This window comes from Panthera onca, chromosome C1, assembly GCF_046562875.1.
Source record: "Panthera onca isolate mPanOnc1 chromosome C1, mPanOnc1 haplotype 2, whole genome shotgun sequence".
Lineage (NCBI taxonomy): Eukaryota > Metazoa > Chordata > Mammalia > Carnivora > Felidae > Panthera > Panthera onca.
The window spans coordinates 122,746,629-122,770,838 of NC_138346.1; the positions used below are offsets into that span (position 1 = coordinate 122,746,629).

At 42.0% G+C, this 24,210-nt stretch overlaps 1 long non-coding RNA gene across 1 annotated transcript in view; it reads right to left on the reverse strand.

Moving 5' to 3' along the window:
- Positions 1-24,210, reverse strand: part of LOC144617208 (uncharacterized) — a 112,937-nt gene that overhangs the window by 84,459 nt on the left and 4,268 nt on the right. Inside the window, exon 2 of the long non-coding RNA XR_013557414.2 lies at positions 2,982-3,063. This is a non-coding gene — a long non-coding RNA (uncharacterized LOC144617208). The remainder of the gene's footprint in view (positions 1-2,981; positions 3,064-24,210) is intronic.

The following is a 24,210-nucleotide window of genomic DNA, read 5'->3' on the forward strand; positions in this document are numbered from 1 at the left end:
CAGAACCATACCTCAAGGGTTTGAAGAACCACAACTTTTTTGGGCTGTGGGGCACCTGAGAACTTATGAAAACGACTCCACCCCTTTACAGATGAGGAAACCAAGAATCAATTGGCTCAAAGTTTTATTCAGTCAGTGACACATGTCATGACTGATAATCTGTACCTATTTCCATTCGCCATGAGCTACGGGATCAGAGACCTCAGCAACTGTGCCAAAGGTGAAAAGTAGATATTTACTGTTCTTTGGATTAAGGGCCTAGTCATTCTCCTCTGCCCCACTATTATGGCCCTCAGAGTTGGCTTGGAAGACATATAGGACATGATAGCGAGAGCTGTTGGTCAGAGGAACAGACATCAGACATCCCTTCTCCCTTCTCTCCTAAGCTAATCAGCCCTCCTACCACCACCTTCCTCCCTGGAGGAAAGGTCCTAAATCTCTGGCAACTCCATCCTACTCGGTATTTGAGGAGGGGACACCCACCATGTACAGAGCATCCTAGTAGCTGCTGGGTACACAGAGCTGAGTAAGACTTGGTCTTATATATCTACATACATAACTTGAATGAGAAAAAAAAATGTGAGAAATGTGGCACCAAAGGCGTAGTATACCATCAGAATATAGGGGAAAGAGAGATTAATTAAAGTGAGGAATCCTAGTAACACTGCTTTTACAGGGTACTAAACTTTCTGCTAATCTGAAGGCCAATGAGGAAGAACCCAAAAGCTAAAATATGCTGAGTGCCTGCCATGCTATGCAAATACACAATGTTTTATTTGCCTTCAATCCTCTAATTAAGGGTTTTCAAATGATTTTTATCATGTGCCCTAATTTATAAAACATGTGGACAATTTCATAAATATATACATGGTTACGGGTGAAATGTGAACATATACTGACGTGTTGTGTAAAGCACATAAAACACAGCAAGATAATAAAAATGACCAATTGGAAAACCGGATTTCCCATAGATGGCTATTATCAACATCCTCTGTTCCCACCTATTCTTTCTGACACTCCTTCGTTGAGGGGTGATGTCTGTGTTCCCTCCCTTTGAACCTGGGTGCAAGTCTGTGGCTACCCCAGCTAGACAGGGTCATAAAAGGAGATACCACTCTGCTTGGCTCTTTCTCTCTTGGGATGTGTGCCTTGGGGGCCCTGAGCTGATACAGAAGAGTAGATGGCCCAGGCAGACAGGAGCTGACAGGCCCCATCAACTCCCTGAGGGGATGATGCAGGTCCCAGCCTTTGAACCGACCCAGGTGACACCATGTGGAACAGAGACCAGCTATGCCTGCTGAGCTCTGTCCACATTGTAAAATGGTAAGTGGGATCAATACTGTCAGTGCTCTAAACTGCTAAGTTTGGGAGCAATGTGTTCTACAGCCACAGTAACTGGAAAAAAAACAAAGATGAGGTAAAATACTTCTAAAATTATCTTATTTATCAATGGCATAAAAACTCTTTATACTGTTAATATTATCATTCATAACGATACATTTAGTGAGAGCAACGTAGTTGGATATACTTCATTAAAAAGCAAACAAACAACTCACGGTGCAATAATTCAGAGTTGGAGTTCTACGCCTGGTTTATATCCCCACTAGATTTTTTTTTTTAAATTGAGGTATAATTGACATATAACATTGTATTAGTTTCAGGTGTACAACATAATGATTCGATATTCATACATATTTTGAAGCGACCAACACAGTAAGTCTGGTTAACATCCATCATCACACACAGTTACACATTTTTTTCTTGCAATTGAATTTCTAAGATCCTAGTAACTTTCAAATATACATTATTATTAACTATAGTCACCATACTGCTATACATTCTATCCCCAGGACTTATTTATTTCATAACTGAAGTGTGTACCTTTTGACCCCTCTCCCCATTAGATTTTCATGGCAGACTTGGCCAAAAAGATACCTCATTTCATGAAAACACAATATAAGCCTATGGATCGTACCCTGTAGTTAATGTTACTAACCCGTATTTCAAAGTGTCTTGATAAATCTTAATTATTTTGTCTTTTTGTCAGAGCTAAGTATATCCATTTTGTTTTTACCCCAAAATGTGGCTGAGAGCTCAGGCCAAGAGTAGACGATCTGGCCCCACCATTCTCTCGATTGCTTGTCTGCTGCTTCTTTACAGGAATCTCTTAATGCCACCCATTCATTTAATGAGGAAAAGTTCAGTTACACCAGATAAAGAAGAGAGGCACTACTGCTGTAGTCACCTGTTTACTACCTCCAGAAGCCCCTCACCGCCCTCAGGATAAATAAATATCCAAGCCTCAATCCTGGCAGACCGTGTCATCTGCTCCCTTATATGCACCTGGGCGCCAGCCTTTCCAAATCACTTGCAGCCTCTGTTCAGTTCCTCACAGTGAATGATTATGGAATACATCCATGTATCTGAGTTGAAGTCAAATGCACAGAAGACAGCCGCTCATTCTAAATGTATGCATACTTTGTCAAGGATGGTAGAGAGAAGGGGTCCCACATACTTGTGTGACAACCTTACCCAAAACGATGGCAAAAATGAGCCAAACATTCCTTAAAGGTGCCTGAAACTGTAGGGTTGGGGGTGGGGGCAGAGGAGTCCTTGTGCTAACTAAGGAGTCTGTACCAACCACACTGTATTTCTCTTCTGACTTAGCGTGGATGGTATAATGGTAGCCACACCCCAACGGGTAGCCTTGACCACCTTTCCTTCAAATGTGTGATCTTTAAAGCCTTATTATCTTTTAAGTATGGTTCCCATTATCCCCTCGAACAAGACTGTTTATCCGGTACACAGCTTTACTTTTCTGATGAATGTCCATGGCAAAATCTAATTCTGTTACCCAAAAATTTCCTTTTGTAGCCAAGCCTTTAAAAACTCATCTATTCTGTAAAGTAGGTATATTTATATTCCTCGTTTCCTTTAGGGATAGAGGAGGGAAATGGAGTAGGCAAATGCATTCAGCTCACCAGTTATTAATGCCGTGGATTACATCCTCCGCGGATTATAAGGGGTGTGTTTTTCATTCTGGGCCAACACTGACCGAAGTACCTGGGGAATAAAAACTCATTTTAAAATTAGCCCAAGCAAAAATAAATAATGAGGGAAGAAAATGCATTGTAAAAAAGAATAATATGAAGCAGGTGAAAGCCAGATAATACGGTTTTGATCAATCACTGCTTTGGACTGCCTTTTCCCTGCTTTCTCTGCCATTTGCATGCATAATTGAATGTTGCCTACTTGATGAAAAGGAACGCTTAGGAGAAAATATTGCCATCACGATGACCAAGAGTGGCTAAATTTGTGCTTTACTAACCTTCAAGGCTCCCTTGTAGGAAATGTCTCGTTTTCAGAGTCTGTGCCCCCTTAGAATTTAGGTCTAGTTTGCCTTTCATGGATAGGCGGTAGACCTTCTAGGGAATTAGCTCTCTATACCTTGGTGTGTCCCTATTAGGGATTCTTAACGGCATTTCCTTATGAAATTTCCTCAGACATCCACAATTCCCAGGAGATCTGAACATGACATGTCTTAACACTCATATTTGACTTTTCTCTTCCTTTCTCTTATTTATCCTTTGGAAAAGTATTTTTTTTTAAACATTTATTTATTTTTGAGAGACAGAGACAGAGTGTGAATGGGGGGAGGGGCAGAGAGACAGGGAGACACAGAATCTGAAGCAGGCTCCAGGCTCTGAGCTGTCAGCACAGAGCCCAACGCGGGGCTCAAACCCACGAACCGTGAGATCATGACCTGAGCCAAAGTCGGACGCTTAACTGACTGAGCCACCCAGGCACCCCTGGTGAGTATTTTGAGGATGTGGTCTCCTTCTTTTCCCAAATATATAGTGACCTAGACCTCTTCACTCCTTGGCAATCTCTGTGAATCTCTTCACCTCTTATCTTCCTTGTCACTGGCGTGATAGCATCTGAGTTAACTCGAGAGGAGAAGATAGCATTAATTTTGCACACCTCCAAAAGAATGATAAGGCTGTCTGTACATGATGGCAACACAGCTACTGTGAGGACTGATTTATTGAAACATAAGGTTTATAGAACAGATACAAGAAAATTAATCGTTTGATGGCAAATTCGCTTTCCCCTCTGTGGTAGGAGCGCCCAGTAGCTTAGACCTATATGTAGTGGAGTAATCCCCAGAAAGCCTTTTCTTCTGCCTTGCTAAGTAGGACTGTGTATCAACAAACCTTATAAAATAATACCTCGAGGTGTCCCACTGGTATTCTAGAAGCCATCTTTAGGAGCCAGTCAAGCTCAATGAACTGCTCCAGGGAAAGCTCTGACCTTCCAGTGAGTTCCTTGCTGGGCTTCTGCTGACAAGCCATTGACCTGAGGGGCAGAGGGCATTGTGTTTTCTTGTTCACCACTGGAAATTATAATATTTTCATAGACTCTCCTTAGGAAGACCAGAAAGTGCCTTCTTTTACTCCTTTTGTGATACTGTTAATTGAACTTCATGCAAAATAAAATTGGTCTTCTACAGCTCCCTACACACGTGGGTTACTCAGCAGATTTCACTAAAACCAAATTGCTTTCTCCTTCGTTACATATTTTCCATTTTTTAATCTACACTTACAAATGCAGTCACTGAAAAAAAAAAAACCAACTAGCCTTTGGGCCTAATGTACTTTTTTTAATAATGATTTTTTTAAAAGGGAACCTACATTGGCCTGACTTCCTTTTGTCTGAATAAAAGCTTTAGCACTGTATAAAAGGGTTGCATGTGCTGAAATGTTGCCCAAGGATATGTGTTATTATTCCTCCCCCCTTGACCAGCAGGGTCTCCGTTCTCTTTCCCTTTCAGCCTTTTGTTTGAACAGATGGGATTGGGGAAGCAGGGAAAGAAAGCCATTCTGTTCTCATTAACTCTCCCCATACACAAACACAAACCTGGGCTTCAGGGACTCTGAAACGGGACAGCTCCCACTCTATTGCCATTGAGACCTGATGTACTGAGATACAAAGAAAGCCAGGCCCAGAGCCCACATCACCATTTCAATGAGGTTGCTAACCAGTAAAATTATGTTTATATACGTTTTTATAAACACATTCACAAAAAGATGTGTCCATATAACACAAGCAAATATCACGTGTATAGAAAAATCCATCTATTACATGTAGTATATATAATATAGTATTTTCAGAAATTTCTTTATCAGCTATGGTGATATCTTGAGTACAAATATATTTGTGATGAAATATAATGGTGTTCTGTGAACTATAAAATCCTTTCCCCCTTTATCACGTCTTCTCTCTATAGAATAGAGCTTAAATATATTGAGAATGGTGGGGTTCCTATTATCTCATGCTCTCTTGTTCAGCTGTAGCGTAAAAATTTTTATTAAGGTTTCTAGTTTGGATGGTCTTGTTTGTTAAAGCTCTTGACCAAGAAAAATGTCACAAAAAAATTTAAAAATTTGGGTCCAAGTATTCAAGGTCTCTCTTCTGGGGTCCTTATACAAATAAAAGACTTTAAGAAATAGATACATACATATATTGAGAGAAAGTAAAAGGCTTTCCAGAAAGAGCTGAGGGTGTTTCCCCCCTGGTGAGCTAATGCCGGGAAGTGCTATCTTTTGTTCTGGATGCTGGATTAGAAAGTGGTCTGGCCTATTTGTTAGATCATATTTGCTTTTAAATCTCCGTCCATCCTCATTACTATGATGAGGGTACTGAGGCAAAGATAAACAGAGCCTGAAAAGATGTCTTCTCATGGCCAGATGCTACCACATGGGCTTTTGACTCCATGAGCCCTAGGTCTCAGGAGGGCGAGCGAAAAAAGAAAATGCCCAGGAACAGATGCATTTATATTTCATAGCACATTCATACATGCAGAGTGCAGTCCCCAAGGAGAAGGACGCTACTTTTACTCTTCTAGGACTTCTAAAGGTGTGGAATGTGTAGAATAAACACGAAATGGGTAAAACTGTGGAGATGGTAAAAAGATCAGTGGGTTGCTAGGGGTTGGGGAGAAGGAGAGCTGAGTAGGTGGAGCACAGAGGATTTTTAGGGCCGTGAAAATATCCTGTGAGATACCATAATGATGGATACGTGTCAAAACATCTGTCAAAATACATTTGTCAAAACCCACAGAATGTACACCACCAAGAGTGAACCCTAATGTAAACTATAGGCTTTGGGTGATAATGATGTGTCAATGTAGATTCAACGACTGTAACAAATGTACTGCTCTGGTGGGGGAGGCGACGCGTGTGTGCAGGCAGAAGGTACGGGGCAAATTTTCACTTTCCTCTCAATTTTCCTGTGAGCCTAAAACTTCCCCTAAAAAATAAAGTCTATTTTCTAAAAAAGAAAAACAGTCTTTTTTTTTTTCAATTAAATGGATTTTGTGGCATGTCTCTTGGGATCCCCCAAACACAGGGGAATATTTGTATCAGAAGACAAGCATCTCTAGGCGATAAACAATCCTTTGTAGTGCTATCAAATATTTCCTTGGAGTTTGTTATGAACACAAATTCGCCAGTTTACTTTTTTTTTTATGCCCAAAGAAACCAAAGCACAAAATGCTCCAGGCCTGAGTTTGTGATCAAAAAGAGAAATTGAGTAGAATTTCTATTCCTTATTAGCAATTGTTAACTCAGGAACACAGGATTCAAAAGAACCTATTGAAAATAAAACATTTTGTCAACTATCCAGATCACATCAAAACATGCTGATATTTAATATCCTGTTAGGGAAAAAGAAAAAAAGAACTCTGTTGTATACCATAATTGTTTCCTGCTGTATAGAAAAAAAAAAATGCAGATCTGGACTTCAACTAGAAAATCTTGGAATATCTTTCAATATTTTTATTTTCAAAATCGGTTCAGATGGACCAGGCTGAGGGCAGAGAAGATGGCTCTAAATTGGCCAAACAACCACAGGGAAAAAAGGCCAGTGATAAAAGGCAGCCAGTCCCAAGGGGGGCTGTCTTGCAGGGCGCCGTGGGGGTCAGCACCGGCTTTAGTCCTATTTAATATTTTTATTACCAATCTGAAGGGGGAGGGGAGGCTGAATAAAAATGAAATCTGCAGATGGCTACTCATTACGGAGGATTTGCAGACCCCAGGAAGAGCAGGAATGAAATTCAGAGGTTCATTTGGAAAGGTGGTCAGAAAAAAAAACAAAGGCGGCTGGAAAGCAGTGAAATGGGGAATCCCAGGGCAACAACTCCATTGCAGCAGGTGAAAGGCATCTCAGGCTGCAGGAATTCTGAGAGCTTCCTGGCAGTGGTCAAGTTTTACCCCTGCTTATTAAGGAACGCCACACATTTTAGGTGTTCGGACTGGCAAGGTAAAGGTCTGCGAGATGGTCTTTAGATTGCTGAATTCAGTTTCAAGAAGACATAGGGAATTTAAGTTAGGATCTCTTCTCTGCCTTCATAATTGCATGTGCTCCTGCTGAGGGGTGATTTAAGGCATATGGATGATTAAAAAGACCAGTAGGCAACCAGGTCCGTGCCATTCTTCGATGTGCACAGGCAGCCCTCTGTCCTCAGAGCCTGTCACTCTGTGCAGCTTGGCTCCTGAGATGTACACAAAGCTTTTCTTCAGGAAGAGCTACCCACAGGCCTGGCCTCCCTTTGCTAGTGCCCCATTCATTGAAGTGCTGCCCCTGCAAGTTCTGCAGGCTGTCCCTATGTGCTCAGCAGAGAAGTCATCGTCAACTGAGGAGATCTCCTTTTTGCTCGGAACCCTCCGTGGGTCCCAAATGCCTGTAGAAAATTGGCATTCCTTAACCTAGGATTCTGGCTGTCTCCTAAAGAGCATGTAAGTTACAGCACCATCCCTGGAGTCAAGACTGACTGGCTTCAAACTGCCTGACTCACCGAATGCCCATTGTTTCAAGTACCAACTACCAGCCACTTTCAACTACCAAACAGGGAAACCAGTATCTGCCTCATCATGTTGTTCTAAGGGTCAAATGAAAGAAATATACATAAAGTGCTTATATCGTGTCTGGTACACCGTAAGTGCTCAAAGGATGCCAGCCACAGCTTTTTGTTTGACAATTATTCACAATGCGCCCCTAATGCCACTTTATCAAATGACCTTTCAAAAACAATCTTCCTGGGTTTATTTATGGCACATGTTTTATCTTCCAGAAACTGGCATTTCTAGGAAAAATCTTTAATCTACCATATACCAGTGATCTTTTCCTGCAGAAGCTTGATGACCTACCTGCTCCATGTTGAACAGGAACCCACGTTTGTGGCTCTGCCTGCCTCACGGTGGACCAGCTTGTCATACAGCACCCTTCACTCTCTGATCTCAGCCCAACCTTCCAGCCTCTCATCTTTCACACTCTTCTTGCCCAGGCTCCTCACAGTGTCTCCTACAGGCACACCCCCACCTTCGTCCAACACCCCCCCACCCCGCCGCCACCAGACTGGTTACCCACACTGTTTGCTCACACACCTGGGGTTTTCATGCCTCTGTGTGTCACTCACAACGCTCCTTCCGTCCTGCCATTACTTCCTCACTTAGAAACAAAATCTCAATTCCCTTTAAGGCCCCATCAAGATGGTGCCACTTCTGTGAAGCCTTCCCAGGAACTACTCTGCTCTATCCCTTCTCTGAGGAAACCAATCTCTTCCTCTGGGTTCCCACTACTGTAACTCCCAACAGGCCGCATGGCTGTCTCCATCTCTATGGTGAGGGCTCCTGCGGTCAGAAGTGTGTCTTACTCAACCTACACCTCAGGTTCCTGGCACAGAAGTCCTTAATAAATATTTGCTGAGTGTTTTAGTTAAACTTGTTAACTCATGAATGGAAGCTGTTCTTGCTGGAGGAAGGGAAGAAGCTCCAGGGAATCCAAGGAAAGGGGCAGACAGGTCTAGAGACAGGAGAGCCTGGTCTATCCACTAGGACCCCCTGCTGGACAGAGAAAGTGGGTGCAAGTAAGCAGCTTTGAAATTAACTTTGGGACTGGGAGCCCTTTCCCCACGGGAACTGGGTCTGGGTTAGCCACAGAGAAGCACTGGAAGTGAGATTCCAAAATGCAATTTCACAGTTGGAGCCACCTTCCTCCTCCAGCATGGCAGCAGCACGTCTGTCCTGGGGACAGGCACACAGACTGTGTAATCAGGCTCAGCTGGTAATCAGGGAGCTGCCAAACAGACGCGAGACTAAATTACCTTCCCGTCCCGGACAAAGTGGCCTTCTCGATGAGGGTTCAAACCAGTGATGGTGGAAAAAAACAAAGGAAGGCAAGTGGCAGCTGCTACCAAACACCTGGCCAGTGGACGGCTCCCAATCCGTCCTTATTCAACCCGCAGACCCTCTAAAGCCAGGGTTGCTTAATGAGGAGCGAGCGTTTCAGACCAAAGGTATTTGGTGCCAAAGTCATCGTTAGAGGAGGAAAACAATTTATGCCCGCAGTGACAACAAAAGGGGCAGAACCAATTTCCTGTCAACAGCCTGCCAATGGCCGACCGAGTAAACTTGGAAGAAACAATGTGCCTCAGTTTCCCTCTTTTGTAATTCAGAGGAATGTGCCCTCACATCCAAGATTCAGATGTTAAGATCTTTTTGGGATTGAAGATCCCATTTGTGTTCCTGCATGTGTGTGTCCTTAGGGGGCTGGAAGGGACCTTGAAATTAGGAGAGAACCATGTACGTTCATGAGCTGTGGGATAAAAAGTGCTAGAGGAAGGAAGGAAAGCCCAGAAATCAAATAACTGCCTAGGAAAGGGGCATTTCTGAGGCTTAGAGGGAGAATGAGGCTGCTATACTTGATTTGTAGTTACTAAGGACTCAGAATACCAGGTACATGCTGTGCACGGAGTTTGCAGTGAGCAAAAACAACCAGAAGTTTACCCTTGCTTTCCTGAAGCTTACAGTCTGGGGGGCAAACAGCCATTAAACAAATCTTCCCACGAGTAAATGTAAAACGGCATCTCTGAGTGCCATGAAGAAGCAAAGAGCTATGGGATTGGCCGTGGGGGACTTGATCCAGTTGGGAAAGGCCCCCGAGAGAGTGGCACCGGAGCCGAGAGTTGAGGGGACAAGTAGGGTTCACTCCATGTGGAAGGGAAAGAGGAGCGTTCCAAGCTGCTGGGACAGGTGGGCAAAAAAAGGCTTCTGCAATTGCAAGTAGGTCTTACTATTCACTGCATCAATTATTGTGTGGCTCAGACATTTTATACCCTAGGTCAACAGAAGAGGGCCAGGCTAGCTGCAAGGCAAGGCTGCTTTCTACTATGGAGGTGGGTGATGAGGGAGAGGTTCTGCCTGAGTAGGATGGTAAATGTCACCCTCCAAAGGGGGCTGGAGGCAGGTCCTGTGTTTCACCCTGCTGTCTGGGTAACAGGAACAAGGTCAAGAGGTTCTGCTATAGCTTGTGGGTAGCAGCCAGTGAGATGGGCAGGACTTGCTCCACGGAAGGGATTCCGGACAGGGCCCGTGACACTGCATCATCCGTATCAGTCAGCTATTGTCACAATGATGCTGAAAAACAAGTCAGCTCGGCACTCAGTACATCACCACACCAGCATTTATGTTCATGGTCTACAGTTTTTCTGCTATTCAGCTGATCTAGAATGGGCTACATGGGAGGCTTTGCTTCAGGCTGTGGGTCAAGCAGGGCTCCTGGCTTCAGGTTGGGTTCAGGCCCATTCCATGTGTCATGCTCAGATCCAGGCTGAAGACTCAGTGCTACCCAAGGCATGTCCTTGTCACGGCAGATCACTGGATGCAAAAGCAAGCCATGCAAGCACATTTAAGGCCTCTGTTCATGTTGTGTCTATTAACATTCCAGTGGTCAAAGAAAGTCACATGGTGAAAGTCAACACCAATGTGACAAGGATGTATATTGCACACACAGTGGGAAGGGTAAGAAATGAATATTTGCTTAACAATAATGCAAATTATTACACCATCCTTAAGACCGGCATGTGGTTATTTTAGGATCAGAAACTAGTGCTCTGGAAACTCACTATTTGTATTGTCTGCTATTATTTCCTTTTTGTTCTCCCTTAGTGTTTAGTTAAATTCTTTTTGAAAATGTCAGATTGTCTCAGCTGTTATGAAGAACAAGGAGAAACACTTTTGTCTACCCTTGAGCCTGAATTTTAAATGGAACTGATGGACCCCAGGGCGAGAATCCCAAGTGAGGTGAAACACGGGGGAACAGTTTCTAAGAATTCTTGTTCAGTAGTCACCCCCTCCCCCCCCCACCCCCCACACACACTTTGCATGTGATTCTCCTTCCAGCATTCTTCTCTGCTCACTCCTTGGAGGATTCTGGGGTTCGAGTTCATAAGAAAACAGTTTCAGTGTACATGACATGTCAGACTACAGCATGGCAGAAACAATGTGCTATCCATCCTAAACCAAGATGCTTCCAGCTGACTTGCCATTAGCAAGACAGGCCTCCATAAGTACTGCCAGTTGTTCCAACCATCAAGACAGGGCCCTACATACCAGGTTTCAGGCATGTCTTCATGTCCAGCTAGGGCAAGTGAAGTTAACCAACACTTTTATTTTAGAAAGTGAAACTCTGGAAACTGATAAACAGTCCCACACTGGTCCCTGAGAGGGAGTGCTGGAGACGGTCAGGATCTATCACTAACACTCAAAACGCAGGTCAACCTCTGTGTCACAGAGGGTAGCCAGAACCTCTCCTCATTCTTCCTTATAGCCAGTGGTTGCAATTTGCAAGAGCGTTCCTCAAACTCTAATGGGCTGAGGAATCACCTAGGGGTTTTGTTAAAATATGGATTCTGATTTACTGGGCCTGGGGTGAGTTGAGTCTGCATTTTAAACAAGTTCCCAGGTTTTGACCTGCTAGTCCATCAAACACACTCTGAGTAGCAAAGGATTTGGAAACCTCGTTCTGTTCCTTCTAGGAAATGAAGGGAATGAAATTGCTACTTTAGGTGTATCAAAACGTCAAAGTACGGGATAACCTTTTGTCAGGCTTTGGTGGGGTCAGGACTGGCTGCATATGGTTTCCAGTCAAATCAGGGAAAAGGGGAAACATTATTTAGAAGCGGATTCAGGCTCAATCTCAACTGATTTAACCTCACTAAATTCATTTAACCTTTATCTGCTTATAAAGCACTTATAACCTGAGTTGTCTGCCAATGAAACGGCTGTTTCTGATGTACTGCACTTCCTGCTCCTGAAGGTGCTAGAGAAGGAGTGAAGGGACTACTGATGAGAGAGGGCAGGGAGGGTTCCAGCTGTGTGCAGAAGGTGACCAGAGGACCACCTACCTTCAATGTCTTGGTCTATTTTAGACTGCATATGTGGTTTCTGTACAAGGTATGATTCCAATTTGTGATTTATCATTTTTGTTGTGAAGTGCTCAGAAATGGAAGATGCTGTAAAGCAGCGCACTGCATTCAATGGGAATGCATTCTAACCCTGTCTTCCCTCACAGACTTTGTATTCCTAGGCAATCACACATTTCTTAGAAATAGGGGGCAGATGTGAACCTTGGTGTTTTGCACACTGACCTCAGGGTACTGGCTCTAGAAGAATTCACGTGGGGTAATGTGGAAACAAAGTCTAAGAGACCCAGCAAGTCAGGCAGGACAGTGTCCCCCTAGGAGCCAGAGCTTGTGGGCCCCAATGCTGGGCCTGCCACTTGGATGGCTGTATGTCTCGGATAGGCCATCACCCTCACTTTTCCCATAAGGGCATTAGAGAACTGGATTCGATCCCTTTGCTTTGTTTTCCTGTCTTTTAAGCTGTGGAAGCCTTTTGTCAAATAAAGTCTAAAGATGAACCCAATAGAAAAAAGCAAAGCTGCTGGGCACCGGGTGGTTCAATTGGCTACGTGTCCAACTCTTGATTTCAGCTCAGGTCATGATCTCACGGTTCAGGAGATGGAGCCCCGTGGCGGGCTCTGCGCCGACAGTGCAGATTCTTTCCCTCCCTCTGTCTCTGCCCCTCCTCACCACAAAATAAATAAACTTAAAAAAAAAAAAAAAAAAAGCAAAGCTTCTCTCATTGGAGCAGGGAGCCTAGAACTTTTCTATAGGGTCCTTAACAATCCATGAGGCACTGTGGAAGCCAACAGCTGAAAAGACACAGTCTGCAAACCAAAACAAACCTCTGCCCTAGATGACCTCAAAGGTCCCTCCTGTTCCAAGCTGGAGAGATCACCTCATTTGCAAGAATGCCCTCTAAGACTGCATAAAAGGTGGGAATTAAGCCTCTCCCAGCAGTAGGACACCTGTCTGTGAAAGGTTTGGGCCCTTCCTTTTTGCTCTTATACACATAAATTCAGGTCTTCAGGAATAAAGAATACACGACAGGGACACCTGGGTGGCTCAGTAGGTTAAGCGTCTGACTCTTGGTTTTGGCTCTGGCCATGATCTCATGGTTGGTGAGATCAAGCCCCACGTCGGGCTCTGCACTGACAGTGAGGAGCCTGCTTGAATTCTCTCTCTCTCCCTCTTTCTCTGCACCTTCCCAACTTGTGCTGTCTCTGTCTCTCTCAAATAAATAAATAAACTAAAAAAAAAAAAAAAAAAGAATACATGATAATAAAATCCTGATCACGGGGTACTGTTCACCAATGTCTCTTTGCAAGGGACAAAAAACAAATTTTCATCCATGTTAGGCAAAAAAAGGAGAATTTATTGGTTCACATATCCAACCTCAAGGACAGGAGGAGCTGATCTAAAAGCAACTTTCAAAACTTCTCTCTCTTCCTTCTATCTCTGCTTCTGTTATGTGTTGATCCCATTATCACCTCCTGAAGTAAGCAGCATCAGTTCTGGACAGTCATTCTTCAAGCTTAGTAATTAGACAAGAGTAAAATACCCACTGACATACCATGTCCATTAAAAGACATCAAAGGGAGGACTCTGCTTGGACCATCCTAGGCTGGGCATCCCTCCCTGGGATCTACTGCTCAGGACAAAAGCAGGGTATCCTCTGTGATGGGTGGAATCCACCGGAGCCACATGGCTGGCTCCAATGTGGCTGTTACGAAAAGGGAAGAAAAGAGGAAAGGAAAAGAAAAACAGCAGATGTCCACTGTATCTGCCATTCTGAACCTTCCTCAGTGTGGGTCCGTTGTGTGTTTAAGCATTACTGCTCATTAACGCTGCACACAGCCTCCACTCCAGCCAAACTAGGCTGTCTCTTGCCTTTTGTTTTGTCTCCCTTGCCTAACATGCCCTTTCCTTCCTTCTCAGCTGGTCTACGATCTCACCAGTCTTCAAGGGATAGTTCAAATTCAAACTCCCCAGAAAGGCCTCTTCTTCCAACCTGTACATTCTTTCCTTTCCAGGAGAAAGGGTCTCCTGTCTGTACCTTCAGTGGTGTGTTGGAAAATGTTTTAAAACTGCTCCCTTGAAAAACGAAGAATCAGACAAAACCCTGATTTTTCATTTGTCAATTTCCATGGTGTAATTACTCCCACCATGGTCAATTTCCTGCTCTCAGCATGACAGTCACTGAATGCAGAGCTGGAAAGAGGTGTGCAATACAGCAACATTACATAGAATTCCCATAGCATTCCCACCATACAAATACAACAGATCTAATCTCAAGAACATATATGTTAATAAACTGTAGTAAAATAATTAGAAACTTTATGAATTTTAATATATATATTTTTTATTTATTTTGAGAGAGACAGTGAATGCAAGCAGGGGAGGGGCAGAAACAGGGGGAGAAAGAATCCTAAGCAGGCCCTGAGTTGTCAGCACACAGCCCGATGTGGGCCTTGATCCCACAACCGTGAGATTGTGACCTGAGCCAATATCAAGAGTTGGACGCTTAACCAATTGAGTCACTCAGGAGCCCCAGAAAGTTTACGAGTTATGAGTATTTACTAACTTTGTGTTTAATGTAATTTAATTGTAAGTTTATATTATTTTAATATTGGCAGTGTTTAATAATCATCTCATAAAATTCTTAGAAAACTAACAGCTACGGTTTTTACTTTTCTAGAATTTCATTTAAATAGAATCATACAGTAAGTAGTCTTGTATCTGGCTTCTTTTGCTAAGCATAATGCTTTTGAGATGTATTCATGTTATTGCATCCATCAGTAGTTTGTTATTTTTTACTGATGAAACATAGTATACATCATGTGAATAACACCACAAATTTTCATTCATTCGTAATTTTGGTTTCTAGTTTTTGACTATTATGCATAAAGTTGCTGTAAACATTTGTATACAGGTCTCTGTGTGGACATAAGTTTTCACCTGTCTTGGATAAATATCTAGGAGACTTGGATAAATGTACATTTTTTAAAAGGAACCACATAAAGGTTTTCCTAAGTGCACTTACGATTTTGCATGCATATCAGGAATATAGAATTCCAGTTGTTCCATTTGCTCTCGAACACTTAATGTGATCAGTCTTTCTAATTTTAGACATTCTAGCAGGTGGTGTAGTGATCTCTTACTCTGATCTTGATAAGCACTTTTCTAACAACTACTGATGTTAAGAACCTTCTCATGTGCTTATTTGCCATTCATCTGTCTTCGGTGAAGTGCCAATTCAAATCTTGTGCTCAATTGTCAACTGGGTTGTTATTGTGGAGTTGTTTTATAATTGAGTTGTCAGTGTTATTTATATATTCTGAATGCAAGTTATTTATCAGATATAGGGTTTATAAAAATGTTCTCCCAGTCTGTGGCTCTTATTTTCTTAATAGTATTTTGCCCAACCCAAAGACACAAATATTTTCCCCCACATAACTAAAACTATTATTATTTTTTAGCTCTTATGTTTAAGTCTATTTAATTTTTGTGTATGGTATGAAGTGAGGTTTGAGATCCATTTTCCCTTATAAATATCCAATTTTTTTCTAGCACTGTTTTTTTTTTTGCATTTTTTAAACTTGTTTTATTTTTTATTTTTTAAAATTTACATCCAAATTAGTTTGCATAATGCAACAATGATTTCAGGAGTAGATTCCTTAGTGCCCCTTACCCATTTAGCCCATCCCCCCTCCCACAACCCCTCCTGTAACCCTCAGATTGTTCTCCATATGTATGAGCCTCTTCTGTTTTGTCCCCCTCCCTGTTTTTATGTTATGTTTCCCTTCCCTTATGTTCATCTCTTTTGTCTCTTAAAGTCCTCATATGAGTGAAGTCGTATGATTTTTGTCTTTCTCTGACTAATTTCACTTAGCATAATACCCTCCAGTTCCATCCACATAGTTGCAAATGGCAAGATTTCATTCATTTTGATTGCCGAATAATATTCCATTGTATGTATATATATATATACCACATTTTCTTTATCCATTCATCCATCGAAGGACATTTGGGCTCTTTCCATACTTTGGCTATTGTTGATAGTGCTGCTATAAACATTGGGGTGCATGTGCCCCTTTGGACCAGCACTCGTGTACCCTTCGGATAAATAGTAGTGCAATTGCTAGGTCGTAGGGTAGTTCTATTTTTAATTTTTTGAGGAACCTTCACACTGTGTTCCACAGTGGCCACACCAGTTTGCTTTCCCACCAGCAGCGCAAAAGAGATCCTCTTTCTCTGCATCCTTGTCAACATCTGTTGTTGCCTGAGTTGTTAATTTTTGTCATTCTGACAGGTGTGAGGTGGTATCTCACTGTGGTTTTGATTTGTATTTCCCTGATGATGAGTGATGTTGAGCATGTCTGCATGTGTCTCTTAGCCATCTGGAGGTCTTCTTTGGAGAAGTGTCTATTCATGTCTTTTGCCCATTTCTTCACTGGATTATTTGTTTTTTGGGTGTTGAGTTTGATAAGTTCTTTATAGATTTTGGATACTAACCCTTTATCTGATATGTCATTTGCAAATATCTTCTCCCATTCTGTTGGCTGCCTTTGTTTTGCTAATTGTTTCCTTCGCCATGCAGAAGCTTTTTATTTTGATGAGGTCCCAGTAGTTCATTTTTGCTTTTGTTTCCCTTGCCTCTGGAGAGGTGTTGAGTAAGAAGTTGCTGTGGCCAAGATCAAAGAGGTTTTCTAGCGCTGTATTTTTTAAAAGTCTTTATTTTTTAGAACAGTTTGAGCTTCGTAGCAAAATTGAAGGGAAGGTACAGATAACTTCCACATCCCCCCCCTTCCCCCTGCACATGCATAACTTCTCCAGTTATCAACACTCTCCACTAGAGTGGTACATTTGTTATAAGTAACAAAGCTACACTGACACCCCCAGTCACCTCAAGTCCACAGTTTATATTAGGGTTCACTCTTGGTGTGGCCCAGTCTGTGGGTTTGGACAAGTGTACAATAACACGTATCCATCATTATAACAGCATACAGAATATTTTCACGGCCCTAAAGATCCTCTGCTCTGCCTACTCATCCCTCCCCTTATTCTAATTCCTGATTTTTTACTGTCTTTTTCAATGACTAATCTGCTCTTAATCCCATCCAGTATATTTTTTATTTCAGACATTTTATTTTTCATGTCTAGAAGCTCCATTTGAGTTTTTTACTGGGACCTACTCTTGTCATTTAGACCCTTAAATAATTTGACTGGTCCTTCCCAGTACTTAATAAGGCCATGGAATTTCTTAGAACAACCTACCACAGAGTAGGGAGTTTGAAATACATAGATGTGGACCATCCAGCTTATTAGTTGTGTCACCACAGGAAAGTCACTTAACTTCTCTGAGTGTAAGAACGATCACCTATAAAATGGGATTGAGTGATAATGCTCACTGAATGGGCAGGAATTTGTTGGAGCAGCAAACAGATGGAAGAGGTATTTGTGGCCATGAGGCCCCTCCTTCAAGTTTTAGAACCTCACCGCTTTGGAAGCTGGTTTTAGTCATGAGTCAGAGGAAGGATTAGCAGTCCCTTTGCATTCGGAAGGAGTGGCAGAGGAATGTTTTTGGATGCTACAAGTCCAGACCATACACTGCAAGGTACAGTGCCTATTCCCAGAACACTGCTGAGATGATGATCTAGAGGATGTCATTCCCGCTCTTGAGAGCCCACAAGTCCCAGGGTGCCACCGCAACAACAGCAGAAGGCTCTGCCCCATGTTCCTCTTTGGTCATGTGTCCACACCCTCCTCAGCACTTGAGAACTCTCCACAGGACAACATCTCACACACACTCAGCATCTCGCTCTAGCAGGCTGGTTGTGTCCTGAATGGGGATAATCAGGGGAGTTTCAGAGAATGGGTGGCTACCACCAAAGGACCCAGCAAACAGGACAGGCAGAAGGACTAATCAAAGGGCCACAGGAAAGGTAAAAGAACCAGGCAGGCTGGGGGGGCTTGTCTTGGAACAGTTAAGGACAGGGTGTCTTTCCCAGTCTAAACTTATCCTGCAGCCTGTCAGGCAAGGAGACAGAGCTATAAAGAGCAACAAGCTGTACAACAAGCCGTGAGGCTAGAGACAGAGGCAAAGCCAGTGCTCACATACCAAACAAGGAACCAATTCTTCAGGTTCTTCACATACTCTTCAGATTCTGTGAGCAAGATGAAGACCATTGCTATTTAAGTCACAAAGACCACAATGCTGGGTAATGTCCAGATGGAGGGAGTCTTGATCAGCACATCAGCAGGAATCTTTTGGTCTAGCCCGGGTTTTCTCAACCTTAGCCCTAGTGACATTTTGGGAACAGACAATTCCTTGTTGTGGGGACCTGTCTTGAGCATTGTAGAAAGTTTCATGTATCACTGGCTTCTGTCCACTAGGTGCCAGTACACGCCAATCCCCTCCCTGTGACTTGACACAACTGAAAAGGTATTCAGGCACTGCCAAACAGCTCCTGGGGCTCTGGTGGGATCAAAGTCACATTGCCTTTGGTTGAGAACCACTGATCTGGCCTTCTGGACTTACACCTTAGAAAAACTGACGGCACTAGCAATAACATTTCCTGACTTCAGAGCTCAGTGTGAAATACAGGAATCTCTGCTCAAAATCCCATATTTATGTCGGTTTACTGACACCTGTGAAGCAAAAAGCCATTACTTATACAAAAATTTGCCCCAACCCCTTAACAGAGTGTAGTGGTTAATTACACACCGTCCAGAGCATCAATCCCAGCTGTTCAGATTCTAGCTTCATCGCTTACTACTGCGTAGCATTGGGCAAGGGAATTTCATCTCTTTGTGCCTCAGTTTATCTGTGAACTATGGATAATCACAGGGACTACTTCATGAGGTATCTGAGGATATATATTTGTTGTTGTATGTGACGCAATCAGAACAGTGTTTGACAAATGGTGAGCCCTAAAGATGATCTATTCTAGCACTTGTCAGCTGGGGGAGAGGGGGGAGGGGCGGGTTGTGACAGTGTTCCACGTGTTCAAGTGTTCATGACATTAACAGCACAAAGATTCCTTTTTTTTTTATAAGTACCCAAAATAATAACTTAAATATCTTGCCACTTAAAATAAAACTGCTTGAGAGCCTCCAATTAAATAGGAGTACACATGGCCCTTAGTGGGGTCAGACAGGCCAGCTCCTGACTCAGGCACTCAGATTATCACTCAGCTGCCACAGCAGTCTGGGCTACTGCAGAGCTTTCAATTATCTTTACTCTTAGTCATCATGTTTTCTAACCTGTGCCTACAACACATTATTGTGCAAAGACAAAAAATACAAGGAACACTGGTGCTAAGACACAAGAGGAAGCATATGAATGTTAACTAATTCTACAAATGTATCTTCATAAATCCATGAGTTCACTTTATTCAACCCAAATCCCAATTCACATATCCAGATACAGCCAACGTTTCTAAAGTCAGAGTCCAAAATATACTATCATAGTGAATTTAACTGTTCATTTATTAGGATTAAAGAGACTACTATGTTGTATTACTTGTCCCAAAGAGCTTACAAACAGCCTGACGCACTCACCCAGGTGGACACTGTGATTGCTTCCCCCCATTCCTCTCTGACTTTGGACAATGACGCCTTCCTGGCAGTCCAGGGCTTTGGGGGAAGCTGATCCCACCAGAGCCTCAGTGATTCAGTATAAATGCATCCCCTGGACTGTGGTTTTCAGAAGTGGGGACATGACCTAATTTTAACTTCAGAAATTGGAGAAGATGGTTCCTGGTGGTTTCTGGGGGGAAAGAACTCACACTGTCCTCCTGGAAGTGGAAGAGAAAACATGGAGCCCAGGAGTTGTTGGCAGTCATCTCTTAACAACCAGGCACAGCCCATAAGAATATGGTTGAAGACACGAGAAGGTAGAACAGAGAGATGGAAACAGAAGAGATCCTGATGACACTGTCAAGCAGACGAATCATACCAACCCTACAACCCTCCCCACTTCAGTAAAACAAGCTAAACCAGCTTGCACTGGGTTTTTCTTATTTGCATCCTAACATAATCTTAGCTTTAGCTCTCCTATTTAGAAACAAACTAAAAAAAATATAAAAACTAAATGAGCTAACTGCAAACTATGAGAATGATCAACATCACATCATAAAAACAGTTTTTGTCTATTTTGTTTGTACAGCCCATAGCTTAATTTCAATTTTCCAAGACTTTGCTTCCTGCCAAAATGGAGTAACAAAGACCAGTTTAAACTTGTACCTGAAACAACAGCAAACAATCCATAAAAACACCGGAAATAATAGTTTTTGAGAAATTACACATTAGGCGATGAAAGAGTGTGATCCCCGAGAAAGGAAACCAATGATGTAAGCCTTACAACTGCCCCAATATACTGCCTGCAGAGAGAGCTTTTAGGTGGTGGCACAGGGAAGGATAACCAGAGCAGGGCCTCTGCACTGAGGAGGAGGAGCTGAGGGTCCAGGTCGGCAAGAAGGCCACAGTTCACAGGCCACTGCAGCAGAGAAGAGAGCTGCACAGAGAGAGAACCATGAAGGTCAAGTCCTGAGGGCCCTTCTCAAGTCCTGAGCAGAATACTGAGGAGTGCATGTATAGAAGGAGAACACATGAGACTAGGCAAAAGAACACATGAGACTAGGAGGAACAGCACCTAGTGCTCGTATGGCCTAAGAAGGCCAGTTTCCACTAGCCAAACTGAAAAACCTCGTAATGGTGAGACACTGGGTAGACTGCTCAGAAGAATCCTGCCTTGGCAGTGGAGAATAATTAGTCTCAGGTCAAGTGTTGCTCTGGTCCTGCCAAAAAAATACCTTAACACTGAGACTATAACGGAGACTAAACGATCCCCCGCCAAAAAATTAACTTCATCACAGAACAAAGTTCAAGAAGACTTATCACAGCACCCAATTAGATAAAATTCACAAAGTCTGGCATCAGGTCAAATATTTGGCTTTTTCAAAGAAGCAGAAAATAAGACCCATAATGATGAAAATTGAAACTGACCCAGATATGACACAGATGTTAGACTTAGCAGACAAGGACATTAAGATAATTATTATAATTGTATTCCATGTATTCAAAAAAGTAATTCAAGGAAGACATAAAAAGAGTGAAGGCAGACTTTTAGGAAATGAAAGCTATTAATATCTGAGATGAAAAATACACTGGCTGGGATTAACAAATCCTGTATCTTGGAGAAGAAAAGACTGGTGAACTTCAAGACACAGCAATAGAACTATCCAAAAGGAAACAGAAAAAAGAAGTTTAGAAAATGGAAAGAGCATCAGTGAGCTGTGAGGCAACCCAAGTGACTCTATTTGTATGGGTGGAGTTCTTCAGAGGGGAGGAGGCAGAAAAATATTTGAAGAAATAGTGGCTTAATATGTAACAAATTAGATGAAAAATATAAATTCAAAGTTCCAAAGAGCTCAACAAACTGCAAGCACCAGGAACATGAAGAAAACTAAATCACCAAGTCACTAAATCAAGGCAAGTCAGAACCAAATGGCATAACACTAAGGATGAAAAGACCATCTTAAGAACAGCCCGAGGTAAAATAGAAAATTATGTACAACGGAACAAAGACAAGGATGACAGCAATTGCTTGTAGGGCACAATGCAAGCAAGATGACAGCAGACTAACTCTGAGGTACTAAAAAAAAACCAAAACCAATAAACAAAAACAAAGAACTGACAGCCTAGAACTTTTATCCAATGAAAATATCTTTCAAAAACAAAAGCAAAATGAAAACATTTAGAGACAGGCAAAAGCTAAAACAATTGTTAACAAACTGATACCACAGAAATGGCAAAGGGAGTCCTTTGGGCAGAAGGAAAATACAGATGTGCAATCTGGATGTTCACAAAGCAGTGCAGCCCAATATCCTTCATGAACAAAGGTGCAAGAATTTTAAACAAAATTCTAGTACATTTAATCCAAAATTTATAAAAAGGACAGTATATCATGACTAAATGGGGTTTATCTTACAAATCCAAAGTCGATTTAACTTTGAAAATCAATTTGGTAATTCACCAAATCAACAAAGTAAATAAGAAAAACCATATGGTCAACTCAACAGATGCAGAAAAAGTATTTTCAACACCTATCCCCAAAAGTAAATTCAATATCCATTTCTGATGAAAATTCTCAGACAACTAAAAAAAAAAAAAATCAATGTCCTCAACCTGATAAAGGGCATCTATAAAAAAAATCTATAGCTACTGTCATATTTAATACTGAAAGACTGAATTCTCTTCTCAGATGATCAGAGACAAGGCAAGGATATCTACTCTCACCATGTCTATCAACATGGTACTGAAGGTTCCAGCCAGTGCAATGAAGCAAGGAAAAGAAACAGAAGGCATCAAAATTTCAAATAAAGAAATGAAATGATCTCTATTTACAGATGACATGACTATGCAGAAGATGCAGTGGAGTCCATAAAAAAAGCTTCCAGAAACTCAAAATTGAGTTTAGCAAGTTTATAGGATACAAGCCCAATATACAAAAGCCAAGTATATCTCTATATACTATCAACAAAAAATGGAAATCAAAATTTTAAAAGCTTATCATTTTAATCATCAAAAACATGAAATAGTTGCAAATAAATCTGACAATATACTGAAATTTACAAAACACTGCTGAAAGATTATTGAAGACCTAAATCTATGGAGAGATCTACCTTGCTCATTCATGTTCCAGAAAACTCAGTATTGTAAGGATGTCAGTTCTCCCCAAATTGATTTATACATTTGACACAATCAAAATCCTGATGAGCTTTTTTAACTTGATGAGCTCATTCTAAAGTTCACATGGAAATGAAAAGAACTTAGAAAAGACAAAACAACTTGAAAGAGGAGGTTGGAAGGTAACTACTCTGATTTCAAAACACTCCAAGCTACAATTATCAAGTCTATGTGGTATCGATATTTTAAAAAGATAAACAGATCAAAGGTACAAAACAGAGCCCAGTAATAGACTTATAGGTATACATAAAACTGATTTTTGACAAGGTGCAAAGGTAATTCAGTGGAGGACAGACTTTTTAAGTGGTGCAAAACCAATCGGATATCCTTACGCATACACATACACACAAAACACCACAAATTTGATCTATACCTCACACCATTACTTATTAAAAAATTAACTCAAATCACAGACCTAAATTTAAGGGTTTATGTATGAAAAAAACCCAAATGTCTACCAATATGGAATGGATAAACACACTGTGTATACTGATACAATATAACTCTAGTTGGCAATGAAAATGAGAGGTATTAATATATGCAACAACATGACCAAGTCTAAAAAAATAATTATGCTGAGTGGCAGAAGCCAGATTAAAAAAATAAAGAACAGATAATACGTGATTCCATACATTCTCGTAAACGACTGGCACAGGGTCTAGAAAGCTGGACAGATGAGAGTTTCTGTCCAATCTGCCTTTAATGGCTGAATAAACTTTCGAGGATCACTCATTCTCTGATTCTCAGTTCCCCCCCTTGTCAAATGGGGATAATTACACCTGTAGTTAACCTCCCAGTGCCTCAGTTTACCCATCTGTTCAACGGGGATACTAAAATTACCAACTTCATAGCATTCAGACTAAATGAGTTAAATTTGTAAAGTACTTTTTCTTTTAATTTTCTAAAGTTTACTTATTTATTTAGAGAGAGAAAGAGCACAAGCAGGGAACAGAGACAGAGGGAGAGGGAACCTCAAGCAGGCTCTGCACTGTCAACACAGAGCCTGATGTGGAGCTCAAACTCACAAACCATGAGATCATGACCCGAGCTGAAATCAAGAGTTGGGCACTGGGGGCGCCTGGGTGGCTTGGTCCTTTAAGCGTCTGACTTCGGCTCAGGTCATGATCTCACCGTCCGTGAGTTCGAGCCCGCGTCGGGCTCTGTGCTGACGGCTCAGAGCCTGGAGCCTGTTTCGGATTCTGTGTCTCCCTCTCTCT